A 13,500-nucleotide genomic window follows, 5' to 3' on the forward strand; every position below is an offset into this window, starting at 1 on the left:
GTGAATCTTTTAGGAAAAACTCGGAGGAAAAACTGAGACCAAGTATCGCGGGTTAAGTGGTTTTTTTGGCAGTCCCCTCCCAATTCAACCCACATTCTACCAGGATTATTTAAACATCTAAACAACCCCTCAGTCAGCCTACTATTTGAGTGTGTTTTTTGTTAGAATAATGTGCATTTCTTTATATGACCTCAAGAGGGAAGTAATGCGCTATGCCTGAGTATCATTCCACATGGTAACAAAGATATTTACAATTTAAAGAATCTAAGGTGAATATATTTGCCTGCAGAGAAGAATAAACAAGAAGAAGAGTTAAAAGCAATCCAAACTCAAACAAGATAACTAAACTGTGTTTGCCCAGTTTCTCCAAAGGCTGACAAAGGATTTTTCAGGGACGTAGCCAGGATTTTGGGAAGGGGGGTCCAGACTAAGTGCCACCATTATAATGGGGCTTGGGTGCGGCGGCGTAGCAGCACACACCATTCATTTTTCTAATGGAAGGAGGGGGTCTAGACCCCAAGAACACCCCCCCCCCCTTGCCTACATCCCTGGATTTTTGGGAAATAAAGTCATAGCTTCTTAGTCTAAAGTCAAATGGTACATAGTCTAAAACAGCGACAGTAATAGAAGGCTATATTATCCCCCTTCCCTCCTTCCCAAAAAAACAACACTACTGTATGCAGTGATTCCATAGGAAGTGGAAGAAATAGCCAGAGAAATGTCTGAACAGAAATTATTGAGAACAAGAGCTATTTCCTCATCCCTGTACATCTTCAAAATCTACACAAATCTTCAAAAGATTTAGAAAAGTCACAGAGGCTTGTGGGCAGGCAACCTAAGGAATTCTACATGTTGATGAACTTATTTCTTTCATCATCTCTCATCAGGCAGGCTGAGACTGATAGGAACAGGAGTCCAACAACATATGGATAGACACATGTTTACCATCTGTTTTAGGTGCTGAACATGAATAGAGTAGAGACAAGATTATTTTCTTCCCAAAACAGCACTGTAAAAACTTCTTTTCTTGAACTGAATCTCCTTGAAGCCACCTGCACTGAGAAGTGCATTGTACTCAGAGAGAGTCCGTTCTCTTCCTGTAGTAAAAAGCAGCACCATGATGGAAGCCTATGGGCTTTTAAAGGTCCACTTCTGTCTTCATTGAGAGCCACTTCCAGTAACAACAGTCCGCCACCTGTTTGAAAACATATTTTGTTGATTTACAAAAAAGAAGATAACCTTATTGTTCTAAGCATATAATCCCTTCCATGGGACGTGGAAATGTGGGTCATCTAAGGAGGCTAACTTGAATAATCCCTACTGGAAGAGTGCACATGTTTTTTAAGACCCAAAGTCTGTATCCCATTTTGGCTGCCCACACAAACAGTTTGCTACAATAGCCTCAACTGAATAGACAGTAATGGGGAAAAATTAACCTCTTCTCTCTTTCAGTCTCACCATCATTGCAGTGCGACAATGAGGAAAGCCTCTTCAACTACAGTGATCTCCACTCAGGCTGCCATTTGTCCTCTGTGTCTAGTGGGCAACCACATTTTCCTGTTGCAGCACAGCTAAGTAACTGGGCTGTGAAGAAGAGTTAATGGAACCCCTCCAGCTTCGTGGGCTATATAGGCAACAATTCTGTCCTAGAATAATATTTCAGAAAAAGTGCCCCAGGAGCACAGAGCATGGAAAAGTGACTTATTAGACTACAATTTGCACAGGTCTACAACACAGAGCCAGTGTGGTGTAGTGGCTTGAGTATTGGAATACGACTCTGGAAACCAGAGTTCAGTTCTTTGCTTGGCCATGGAAATCTAATGTGGCCTTAGGCAAGTCACAAACTCTCATCCCCAGAAAACCCCATTATAGGTTCATCTTAGGGACGCCATGAGTCAGAAATGACTTGAAGGCACAGAAGAAGAAGAAGAAGAAGAAGAAGAAGAAGAAGAAGAAGAAGATATAATAATAATAATAATAATAATAATAATAATAATAAATTTATTTCTATACCGCCCTTCTAAAAATCAGGGCAGTGTACAACAAGAAAATCCATACAATTAAACATATTAAAATACATTAAAACATTGCAATAAAAACAAGCAAACTCATGCCAGCTCAACCAGCTGACGACGGAGGGGTGAGAAAATATACTGGGGGATAGAGTCAGGGGTAAGCCCACTCGAAAAGATATGTTTTCAACCCCTTCTTAAACTGGGCCAGGAAGGTGGCCGAGCGGAGCTCAACGGGCAGCGAGTTCCAGAGGTTGGGGGCCAATGTGGTAAAGGCCCTCCTGGTGGTAGTGATGGTAGTACCATGATGATGATAATGGCCATGCTGAATGAGGGATTCAGAATATAATAGCCCCCAAAACCAATTTTTCAAAGCTTGAGGTAAGGACTACAGCTCCTCATTCTTCTACATACTCCCCACCCTTACAGTTCAAGTTGTGCCAGTGAATGTATTTAGAACGCATCCATGGTAAGGCCAGTGAGTAAATGTGGCGTGCACTGCATACACTGCTGAGTTACCAAAGAAAGTCCTCAAATGTCAAACACTAAGAAGAGATGGTATTTCCAGTGGTGCTTCTAGATGAGGGAGGGGATGTTATTGTGTGATGCCTTCCTCATTCATAAGATTTTATAGCCGTTTCAGATCTTATTGCTTCCTGTTTCTAACTGCACTATGTGTTTCTCACCAGAAACATTTCCCTGCTCGCTCTCTCTCTCTCTCACACGCACATACTCCATGATATGTACAACGTCTGTCTCATAGTAGCATCAAGAGCACATTTACACATTAACCAGTGCCAAGTTTTGCCCTTTCACCTCTGGTTGTTTTTCCCACTGTTTCCCTCAATGTATACTAGATATGCCCAGGTCTATCTGCTATAACTTCTCTTGGCCTCTTGGCCATGTCTTGCCAAATGCAGATGAGGAGCTCTGCATCAAATTCTTCATTTTTGGTCTCTCACACGCATTTGTCGATATCTCTCTGCCATTCAGTAAGAACATGGAAAGTTACACTTTTTGATCACAAGTGCCAGAATCCCCCAGCCAGCATGGCCACTTTCTTACAGGAGATCCAAAGAACAGAACATTCCCAGAAACTGCAGTGCCTAGCTGCTTGAGAAAATAACCAATAATATCCCCATAACAAAAAAAAAAAATATTCTGGTAATTAGCCTTTGTTGTTGATGTTAAGTGTCAAGAAGTCAGCAACCCTATGAATGAGAGGCCCTGATCAGGGCAATCTAATGTATAATTAACAATTTGTAAGCCTTTCTTATAGCCTTTTGGCTGAAGAGTGGATTACAAATTAATAATAATAATAATAATAATAATAATAATAATAATCCTGTGAATGACAATCCGCCGAATTGTCCTATCAGCAACAGCCTTGCTCAGACCTTGCAGACTTAAGGTTGTGGCTTTCTATCTACTTGTAATGGGGTCTTCCTCTTCCTACTGCCTTCTATCTACCCAAGCATTATTGCCTTTTTTAGTGAGTTGTGTCTTCTCATGATATGACCAGAGTATGACAGTCTCAGTTTAGTCATCCTGGTTTCTAGGGAGAGTTCAGGTTTGATTTACTCTAGCGCCCATTTATTTGTCTTTTTAGCAGTCAACAGTATTCAAAGAAATCTTCTCCAGACCCACATTTCAAATGAGTTGATTTTCTTTCTATTTGCTTTCTTCATTGTCCAGTTTTCACAACAATACATAGAAATGCCATGGACAATCTTAACTTCAGTATTCAATGATATACCTTTACACTTCAGGATTTTATCTAGTTCCTTCATAGCTGCCCTTCCAAGTCCTAGTCTTCTTCTGATTTCTTGACTGATTCTTCTGATTTATTGACTGCAGTCTACTTTCTGGTTAATGACTGAGCCAAAGATTTCCATAATGTAGGGTAGGCAAGGTGCACCCCCTATGATGATAGATTGCAACTCATAGCATTCCCCACCATTGGCTATGCTGGTTGTAGCTGATGAGAACTGCCACTCAACAACATCTGGAGTGCTATAGTTTGCTCACTCTTATTTTAATTGATTCTCATTACATAATAATCTGATCCCACCCCAATTTAGATGATGCAAACTTTCTTCCAAGCATGACTGATTAGTTGATATTGCTGAGACAGGAATGCCCATGACTTAATAATCATCTGACACAAAAAGTCTGAAGAGCCTTGTATTCACTCGAAGCATTAAATATATTAGAAAAATGGAAAGAAGCCTCTAGAGGACAACAACAACAACAACAACAAATCTATTGGGGATGGAGTAGCTCAGTGGCAGAGTACATATTTGGAATGCAAAAGGTCCCAAGTTCAATTTCTGCTGCCTTCATGTAAGTTTGGGAAATAATTATGCCTAAAACTCTGGATTATTGCTGCTATTTCCGGTGGACACCAGTTTCAACAGAACCTTAATGCATGCTGTTTCTCAAACCTTTATAAGTCCCTTGATGTTCCTGTCAGCACTTTACAAGATAATGCGTACTTGCTTGTCCAGCTATAAAGACCAGTATTGGCCATATCGCCTATCAACTAAGCACACATACCAGGTTTGCAGGCCTTGTGCACTTTAGTTAGCAGTTGCATACAGGTATTATCATCCCAGATCCTAGCCAAAATATAGAGGTCTGCTTCAGGAACTGGATCTTTAAAAAAAAGTCACCTGCAATGAAATAGGCAGAGATCTGTTTAATTAAGCATTTTGTCTTAATTTCTACCTTTTGGAAATTAGGGTGAGTCCAAACTTTCTTTATGTCTTAGAAGGATAGAACAAGATGGATCCCTCATGCCATTTCACATACAAAAGCTTGTTGTTTTGCTAAGTGAATGTTACATCAGCACTGTTGAAAGGACAGTGTCCACCTGTGCCCTTAGGGATTCACACAACATGCTGTGTGGCACATATGGATTTGCTACTGTTTTCTCCCAGCACCTGTTGCCTCATTCTACCTAACTGGAAGATTTACCCAGGCTATAATAAAATATACATTGCTTTCTACTGGACCTTCTTATTCATGGCTGTCTCGCTTCTGAAGCAAGCATTAACGAAAAAGGTTATGATTTTAGAACAAACCATGTTTTACCATCCTGGAAAGAAATCTTGCATTCTTCTGAAGTCACAAACTGCTTCTTTGCTGTTTTCACTACTTTTGGTAAGTCAAAAATGGTCACAGTAGCATTTGGGTACAATGAAATATACTCTTTGGCTAAAGCACCACTTCCTCCTTAAAGAAAGAACAAAATGGAAATGAATACATATAGGAATACACACACACACACACACACACACACACACACACACAGAGCATTTGAAATGTTTTCCTAAACAATTTTTTTGGTAGAAAATTTCAGCAATGCAGAGGAGGTGGTTGCTATGCAATCATTTCACAGTATTGTCAAACCGAGATGTTCACTGTGTTAGCATCTGAGGATTTAATAGTGCAAGACTTAGTTCATAGATGATTTGGAGTAAAAACATATAGCTCTACTAGCAGTAGTGACTCTTGAAAAATCCACTAAAGATCATGTTGAGTCTTTATTTCAAAGATCTGCTACCAAGGAATCCATATGCAAACTATCCATATGCAAACCATACCTAGTTGTTGTATACCTTCCAGCTTATGGAGACTCTAAAGTGATCCTATCACAAACCTTATAGCAACCATAAAGAAAACCTTAGAGTATAAACTTAAAAGCTTATTTCGGTTGCTTGTGTTAATTCCAAAAGATGTTTTCTCTTACTAGATTTAATATGGCTGGTCTATACTGAAAAAAGCAGTGAAATGGTAAAAAGAAAGTAATTAATTTGTATTTCTCAATACAATCTCAATATTAATAGTGATAAATTAACTCTTTAATAAGATGTTCTAACATGATCACCCTTGAGGGCTTTTCCAGCTCTATGATTCTAGGATCTACCTGATCAATGGAATTTCCTCCATTAATATAATGGAAGAACTTAGAGCAGTGTTTCTCAATTATTTTCTGTCATGCCCCCCCTAGGAAGAAGAAAACATTTTGCACCCCCGCGTGACTGTAAATAGTATCATTTGTCTATAAAATTGTTATAAGTACACCTCTGCATAACACTGTATCCTGAGCCTCGCGCCCCGCTTTACGGAGCCTTGCGCCCCCCCTGCAGGGCCCGCCCCACTCTTTGAGAAGTACTGACTTAGAGTAATATTGGGGTGGGTGCATTTACTACTACTATTATGATCACAGAGATGAAAGGCAACCTGAGAGGTCATCCCTCTATTCCATAGGATTTCAAATTTCAAAGAAAGGAAGGTAGCTGAGAATTTCTGGTACATACCTCCCAGATCACAAACGACAGGGAAACAAGAAAGATCAAATGCAGACATCATTTCCTGACCATATAGACTCCAGGCAGAATCCATGGCATTGGAGAATCTTTGCACCCCTTCATCTGTACTAAGAATTCAACATTAAAATGGAAGACAAGCAGAAAGGACAGCTGTGTACAAAGTCTGACATACAGCTGGCCTTTGCAAAACGGGAATACCATTGACAAATGAGCATGGTTGCTTGCAATCTCATTTCAGACATTAAAGGATGTTCTTTTTTTAAAAAAAAAAGTAAAAAATTAACTATGTTTGGCCAGTTTGGCATGTTCTAACCCCCCCCCCCCCCCGTGTCACCACAGAGATCATGGAAAGTGGGAAAACCACATCAGGGAGGGAACACATACTGGAAGTATGACTAAAAAGCATGTGTTTTCAACATCACACAAGAAGTATATCACCTGATAGGAAACATCTTGAGATATATTCAACAAATCCGAAAAATAATAATCCTAAAGTACCTGTACATTGACTCAAAAATGTATTTTGCTGGAGTGACATACGCTGGTTGAACCTGGGGTTTTCCTTCCCTGAAAAAGATCCTTAGTTTTAATTACATGAAAATTATGCCAAATTCCCTTCACCTCACTGATCCAGTAACAAACATGCACAACTATGTGAAAATTATGCAGTTATGTGATCCAGCATACTTCTACACTATTGTAATACTACAATGTACAACCAGTTGACAGGATCTGGGCCATTGTGTAATACTTTACTACTAAGTAGTGCTGAATACTAAGAAGTACAGTCGTCCCTCCACATTTGCGAGGGTTAGGGGAACAAGACCCCCACGAATGTGGAAAATCCATGAATAAGGTGAGATTCTCCAACCTTCCCTCTGATGCCTGGGACAGCTGTCCAAAACATGGGAGGGGCCAGAAGGAGCTTGCTCAGTTCTTCCCCTGCCCTCCCCTGCTTTTAACTGGCTCTGGGGGGGGGGGGGCAGTTAAAGGCATGAGATGGGGAGAAAGGAACTGGTGCACACCTGCTCCCCTCTTTCCCCTGCCCTCCCCTGCCTTTAACTGACTCTTGGGTACAGTTAACGTCATGGGACGGGGGGAAGGAACAGGCACACGCCTGCTCTGCTCTTTCCCTTGCCCTTCCCTGCATTTAACTGGCTTTGGGAAGCCAGCTAAAGGGACGGGAGGGCAGGAGAAAGAGGCACAAGTGCACACTCTTCCTGGCAGCTCCCTCCCTCCTGGGCCTTTTTTCCCCCTACGGAGAAAAGCTGGAGGGAAAGGAGGAGGAGTGCACGCCTGTGGGCTTAACATTCATGAATGATCAAAATCACGAATGTTAAGTCCACGAATGCAGAGGGAGAAGTATATTCCAATTATTTTTAGCATCAGCTTAAGCCAAATAAAGAAATGATTGGCATAAAAGTTAGGCCCCAAATCAGCAATACTGGTTGTGAATTATGAATGTTAGTCTCAGAATGTATGTATTAAAAACTACTTAACAGTACTGAAGGCACTGTTCACACAGAGAGAGCCAGAAAGTATTATTTCATTGATTAAATAATTAACTACAAATTGACTGATATAAAGGGACCCATCAGAGGATGATAGTGAAGATGTTTCCTTTCTTAGATGTTCCTTTCTTAGAAATATAACTTTTTTGAGTGAACAAAGTGTGGCAGCTTTAAACCAAATGTGGCAAGACATCCATCTGTTTCAGTCCAATCTCCCTGTTATGCTTTTGTCTATTCTTTACCTGACAGCATCAGCCAAGTATTGGAAATTTGGATAGGTGAACTCAGAGTAGAACTTCATGTAATAATACTGGGACTTTGGGCTTGATTTGGCAAGGCAGAGGTTGCCAAGATCTGTGTTTCCATAAAAGCCTTAAAATAAAGAAAACAAAACATTCTGTTGTAAAACTGTGAGAGAAATAGGATAACACATAGCTGACAAATCATAATTGAATGCAGCATATTGCTAAGAGGCAACCCAAGTTGTTTCCTCCTTCTGATATGGTTACCTTCATTGCTCTTCCTTTCCATTTTTAGTAACTTTAAACCCACACAGGCTTCCAATAGCCTCTTCATTCCCATGTGGCTTGTGCCCAGGCGTGCAGCAATAGCTGCAGAGCTCAGAGTGTCTCTGGACTCCAAAAGGAGATCAAATACTCCCAACTCACAGGCAGTAAACATAATCTGGAAACAAAAGTGTAATGTGCAAAAGGTTCAGATAATTTGCAGTTAAGAATATTATTTTTGCTGCACTGTAAGACTTAAGACCGTACTATATCTTCTGCTTTGACTAAGCTATGCCATTTTTGCATTTAGGAACTAATTTTTAGTTTACTAACTTCTGGAATGTGCTAACTGTTACTATTGTTAAATTCTGAAAGAGAAGAGGGATGTTACTGATTAGCCCCCCTGGGGGGTGGGGAGGAAGATGTGTAACCAGATGTTTCGACCACAAGGACACCTTGTTGTTGCAGGCTGAAGCATGTAAACAAGATAACCCCTTAAATATTAGCAAGTTTAGCAAGGTAAAAGGACCAAAAGTTGATAAGAATGGAAAATCGCTAGCAGAAAATTCTTTTAGGCACGTTACAGACCACCTGAAAGCATCGGTCTGCCGGCACTGTCATTAGCACTGCTGAGGAGCCCCAGCAGCTGCAAAAAAGAAGCGCTAAGCATCCGTGACGTCAAAATGGTGGCGCCCATCTGTATAGGGCGCCACCATTTTGTACGTGCTCCGCGCGTACTAGGCTTAGGGGCGTCCGGAAGTGACACTCTTTTCTAACCCTAGTACGCACGGAGCACGGACTTTATGCCCGTTTGTAACGGGCCTAAGTTAAGGTATGCATAATTAGAATAGTTGTTGAGTAATACTTGGGCTTATATATACTGTATGTTTCTAATAAAGTTTGTCCAATGTCCATCCCTCCTTCTTGCTATGAAGTGACTCAAGGGGCGCGTTCCCACTTGCCTATAAAGTGGATCATGAAGCGAATTAAGAGGTGTTGTTCCCACTGATGCCCAAATTAGTTCCTCAATGCCCCGGAATCGTTTCCACTGCGATTCCATTTAAAATTGAATTATATTGTATAATTCAAATTTGACTCCTATAAACCGGTTTTAAAAAAATAGTAGTTTATAACGCGGGTTATTTTTGAAAACGGAGTACGATTTGCGGTATCCGAATGGGAACGAAAGGGTGTCTGATTCGGGAACCTGGAGATGGGAGGAGCAGCGCTTAAGGGGCTGGCCTGAGGGTGTCACCCTCTTTGTTCTCTTTCTGCATCGCCAGCGCCATTTTCTTCATTTCGCATAGACTTTCCCCCGGTGGATTGCAACCTCCCCTCTGCTCCTCATTCATAGACCGATGTGTGAGAAGAGCCATTGAACACCATTTTAAACTATCACAGGGTTTTGTGGTATGATTTGTTCCAAGGGAATTTGCCATTGCCTTCCTCTAGAGCAGAGAGGATTTAACTTTCCCAAGATCACCCAGTGAGTTTTCATGGGTGAGTGAGTTCAAACCCTGGTCTCCCCGAGTCACACTCAAACCACTATACCATGCTGGCTTACCTAAAAGCTATGACAATAATATAAAATGACCCATAATGAGCAAGCACTATTTCTAAACTGTACAGATCACACTAGTTCCTTGCAATTCGCACTGGTGTTCTAACTGGCATCTTCAGCAGCAGCAGCAAACAGTACAGTAATTTCTCCTTGGGCTCAGGTCCCATGGATTTCTCTTCAGTGCCCCAAGGAAGACTGATCTTATCCTATCACTAAGCAGTATTTGCGAAATGTTGCTTTTGCAACATTTTTAGTGACATTTTGCAAAACACAGAGGGCTTTTAAGTTAACTATTAACTATTTAATAGTGAGTTAACTATTTGATTTTGGATCCGCTAACTCATCCAAAGATAACTTATCAACACAAATAACTCATCCAAGCATTTCAGTAGATTACCTGCTCAGACCTAATGACATAGGGAGAGGGCAACAGCACACATTAACCCAGTACCATCCAATTCTGTCTCTTTCTTGCCCTTTTCTCTAAAGATAAATGAGATTATCGCACCTAGAAATCCCACTGGGATAGACGCAGGATTGAAAAGTCAAACATGGGTGTTATCGCACTCAGCCGCGGCTGGGGAGTGCAACCCATATGCAGCCTGGACCCCATCTGTGCTTATCCAGTGGCTTTTCAAAAATGGGATCTTGTCATAACTCTCTTTTCTTGAAGGGAGTAATGGAGAAAGAGAGCACAGGCCCACAAACCTGTCTGGGCAGGTTTCCTCTTCTTTCTTGGCTCTGCAGCTTCCAAGTCTATTCAGTCACTCTTAGCACCAACATGGAGCCAGGGGGAGGGAGTAAGAAAATATGTTTTTCTTTTAAGTTCTTTAATTTTTCAGATTTCCCGCTATTCTATCCAAACAGCTCAGAACAATGTTTTAACATCACAAGAACCCAGTTTATATATAAATATATTTGCTATTAGCACAGCTTTAGAAGAAGACACCCACGGTAGATTGCTAATGAATTATTTCATATTCTAAGCAGCAGAACAGTAGTGCGTGTAAACTATTTTCTCTAAGTGCCCCTTCATAAAGAGATGAAAGAAAATGTATAGAATATAATGTTTTTAACTTTGCCTATAATATACCCTCCAACTGTCCAAATTTGGCAGGGACAGTCCTAATTAATTTTTTCATCCCACTTTTTCATATGCTTTTAAAAATACCCAAGTTTTTCTCTCCTTGTCCACTTGCCCTCTTTGTGCTCAGGTTATTTCAGTTGCTGCAAACTCATAGAATCATAGAGTTGGAAGAGATCTCAAGGGCCATCCAGTCCAACCGCCTGCCATTCAGGAACACGCAAACGAAACACTCCTGACAGATGGCCATCCAGCCTCTGTATAAAAACCTTCAAAGGAAGAGACTTCACCACAGACTGAAGGAGCTTGTTTCACTGTTGAATAGCTCTTGTCATCAGGAAGTTCTTCCTATTATTGAGGTGGAATCTCCTTTCTTGTAGTTTGCATCCATTGCTCCTGGTCCTAGTCTCTGGAGCAGCATAAAACAAGCTTACTCCCTCCTCAACATGACATCCCTTCAAATATTTAAACAGGGCTATCATATTTATTTATTTATTTATTTATTTATTTGCGGTATTTATACCCCATATATCACCTCATAGCCATCTCTTCTCCATGCTAAACCAACCCAGCTCCCTAAATCACTTTTTCTAGGGTATGGTTTCCAGACTGAATTCAAAGTGGCAGAGTAGATGGCACTGTATTACCTTAGCAGTGGGAGGGGAGAGAAGAGAAGAGAAGAGAAGAGAAGAGAAGAGAAGAGGAGGGAGAATCTTGCTCTTTCCCATAGCCCAGGCAATTGCAAACCTCTTCACTTGTGTATTTTCCTCAGGAGTAACTTTTGCCATCTTGACCACATTTTTATGTTGCCTGACATCACATGCCCAAGTTTTCATCTGTAAAATGTTGGCAGCTGTGCTATAGCTATTTTAAAAACATTGCAGGACATTCAAAACAGACTTTTGGTTGGAACAATATTCAGAATACCAGAACTTCAGGCACTGGATTCAAACCAAACACATCTACAAACTTTTAATTGGACCACAACACACCAAATTTAATAGACTACAATAGTAAAGTCACACTGATAGTAACAAGGCTCCATATATGAGAAAAGCACAAAAAATAGTTTGTTAAAGATGCAAGCCTAAACATATTCTGTGTATGTGCCTTCAAGTTATCTGTCGTATGGTGACCCCATGAATTTCATAAGCTTTTCTTAAGCACAGACTAGTGAGAAGTGGTTTTTCCAGTTCCTTCCTCTGAAATATAGCCTGCAATATCTGGTATTCATTGGTGGGCTCCCTTCCAAATACTAAACAGGGGTGATCCTGCTTAGCTTCCAAGATCAGATGGGATCTGGTACCTTTAGGTTATTTGGACACCCCCTCACACTTAGTAAATCTGTTTCTATTGAGTAATACTTACTTATGCATCCATTTGTGCTGACTGTTGTCTTGCTACAGGTTTTAGGTTATACATCCTGGAAATACTACTACTACTACTACTACTACTACTTATTTATAGTTTTTGTGGGTTTTTCGGGCTATGTGGCCATGTTCTAGAAGAGTTTCTTCCTGACATTTCGCCAACATCTAACATCAGGAAGAAACTCGAGAACATGCCCACATAGCCCGAAAAACCCACAAAAAACTATGGATGCCGGCCATGAAAGCCTTCAACTTCACAATTTTAATTTATATTTCCCGCCTCTCCCAAGGATCAAAGCAGGATTACATCATTAAAATAATACAATACAAATACAAAGAGCCAATCTATAAAATACTAATACTGAATTACAGCATTCCTATTAGTTCTTTAAAATATCAAATCATCAGGTGATCATACAATCAAGGGTGGAGCATTTACCATAAGCTCTTATATGGAATCAGTTGGATAAGCCTGCTGGAAGAGATCTGTCTTAATGCCTTCTTAAAGGCATCTAAGGTGGTAATAAGACAGATCTCTTCCGGTAGACTATTCCACAATTTATGGGCCACAGCAGTGAATGCTCTGTGGGAAGTTGTAGTTAGTCTAGTGTTATAATATTCCAATAAATTCTTCCCAGATGTTCTGAGTGTGTGGGGCAGATTGTGTAAGGAGAGGTGTTCCTGCAAGTAACTTGGGCCCGGGCCATGTAGGGCTTTAAAGGTAATAACCAACACCTTGTACTGTGTCCAGAAGCTGATAATACTAGTACTGTACTCAGTGACAATAAAAAAAAACTAAGGTGATCTTCTTTCCCCCTGGCCTTTTTTTGTGCTGACTATTTTGTTGCTATTGGGATTAGATGATACATCCTTGAAAAATGATTTGTAAAGAATAACTGGTATTACAAGGTTGTGGGAGAGGCCACCATGCAATGTTGACTTCTTCTCACAATCAATGATTCAATACTTTATTATTCTAGTTTCCTGTAGGCTATGGGTCAGGAATCAATGATGATGAAGAAAGGGGGAGAATACGAGTAAAGGGAGTCCAACAACATCCAAAGAGCCAAAAGTTTCCCATCCCTCTTTAAGGGCATGAATAAGAATGAAGAAGAGATCACT

General features: G+C 40.6%; 1 pseudogene; it reads right to left on the reverse strand.

Moving 5' to 3' along the window:
• Positions 1 to 987: 987 nt before the first annotated feature.
• On the reverse strand, positions 988 to 11,796 carry LOC149319277 (acetylserotonin O-methyltransferase-like; annotated as a pseudogene).
• Positions 11,797 to 13,500: the final 1,704 nt, after the last annotated feature.

The sequence above is a fragment of the Sceloporus occidentalis genome, unplaced genomic scaffold (assembly GCF_023333645.1).
Source record: "Sceloporus occidentalis isolate IW3139 unplaced genomic scaffold, rSceOcc1.0.p SCAF_2, whole genome shotgun sequence".
NCBI lineage: Eukaryota > Metazoa > Chordata > Lepidosauria > Squamata > Phrynosomatidae > Sceloporus > Sceloporus occidentalis.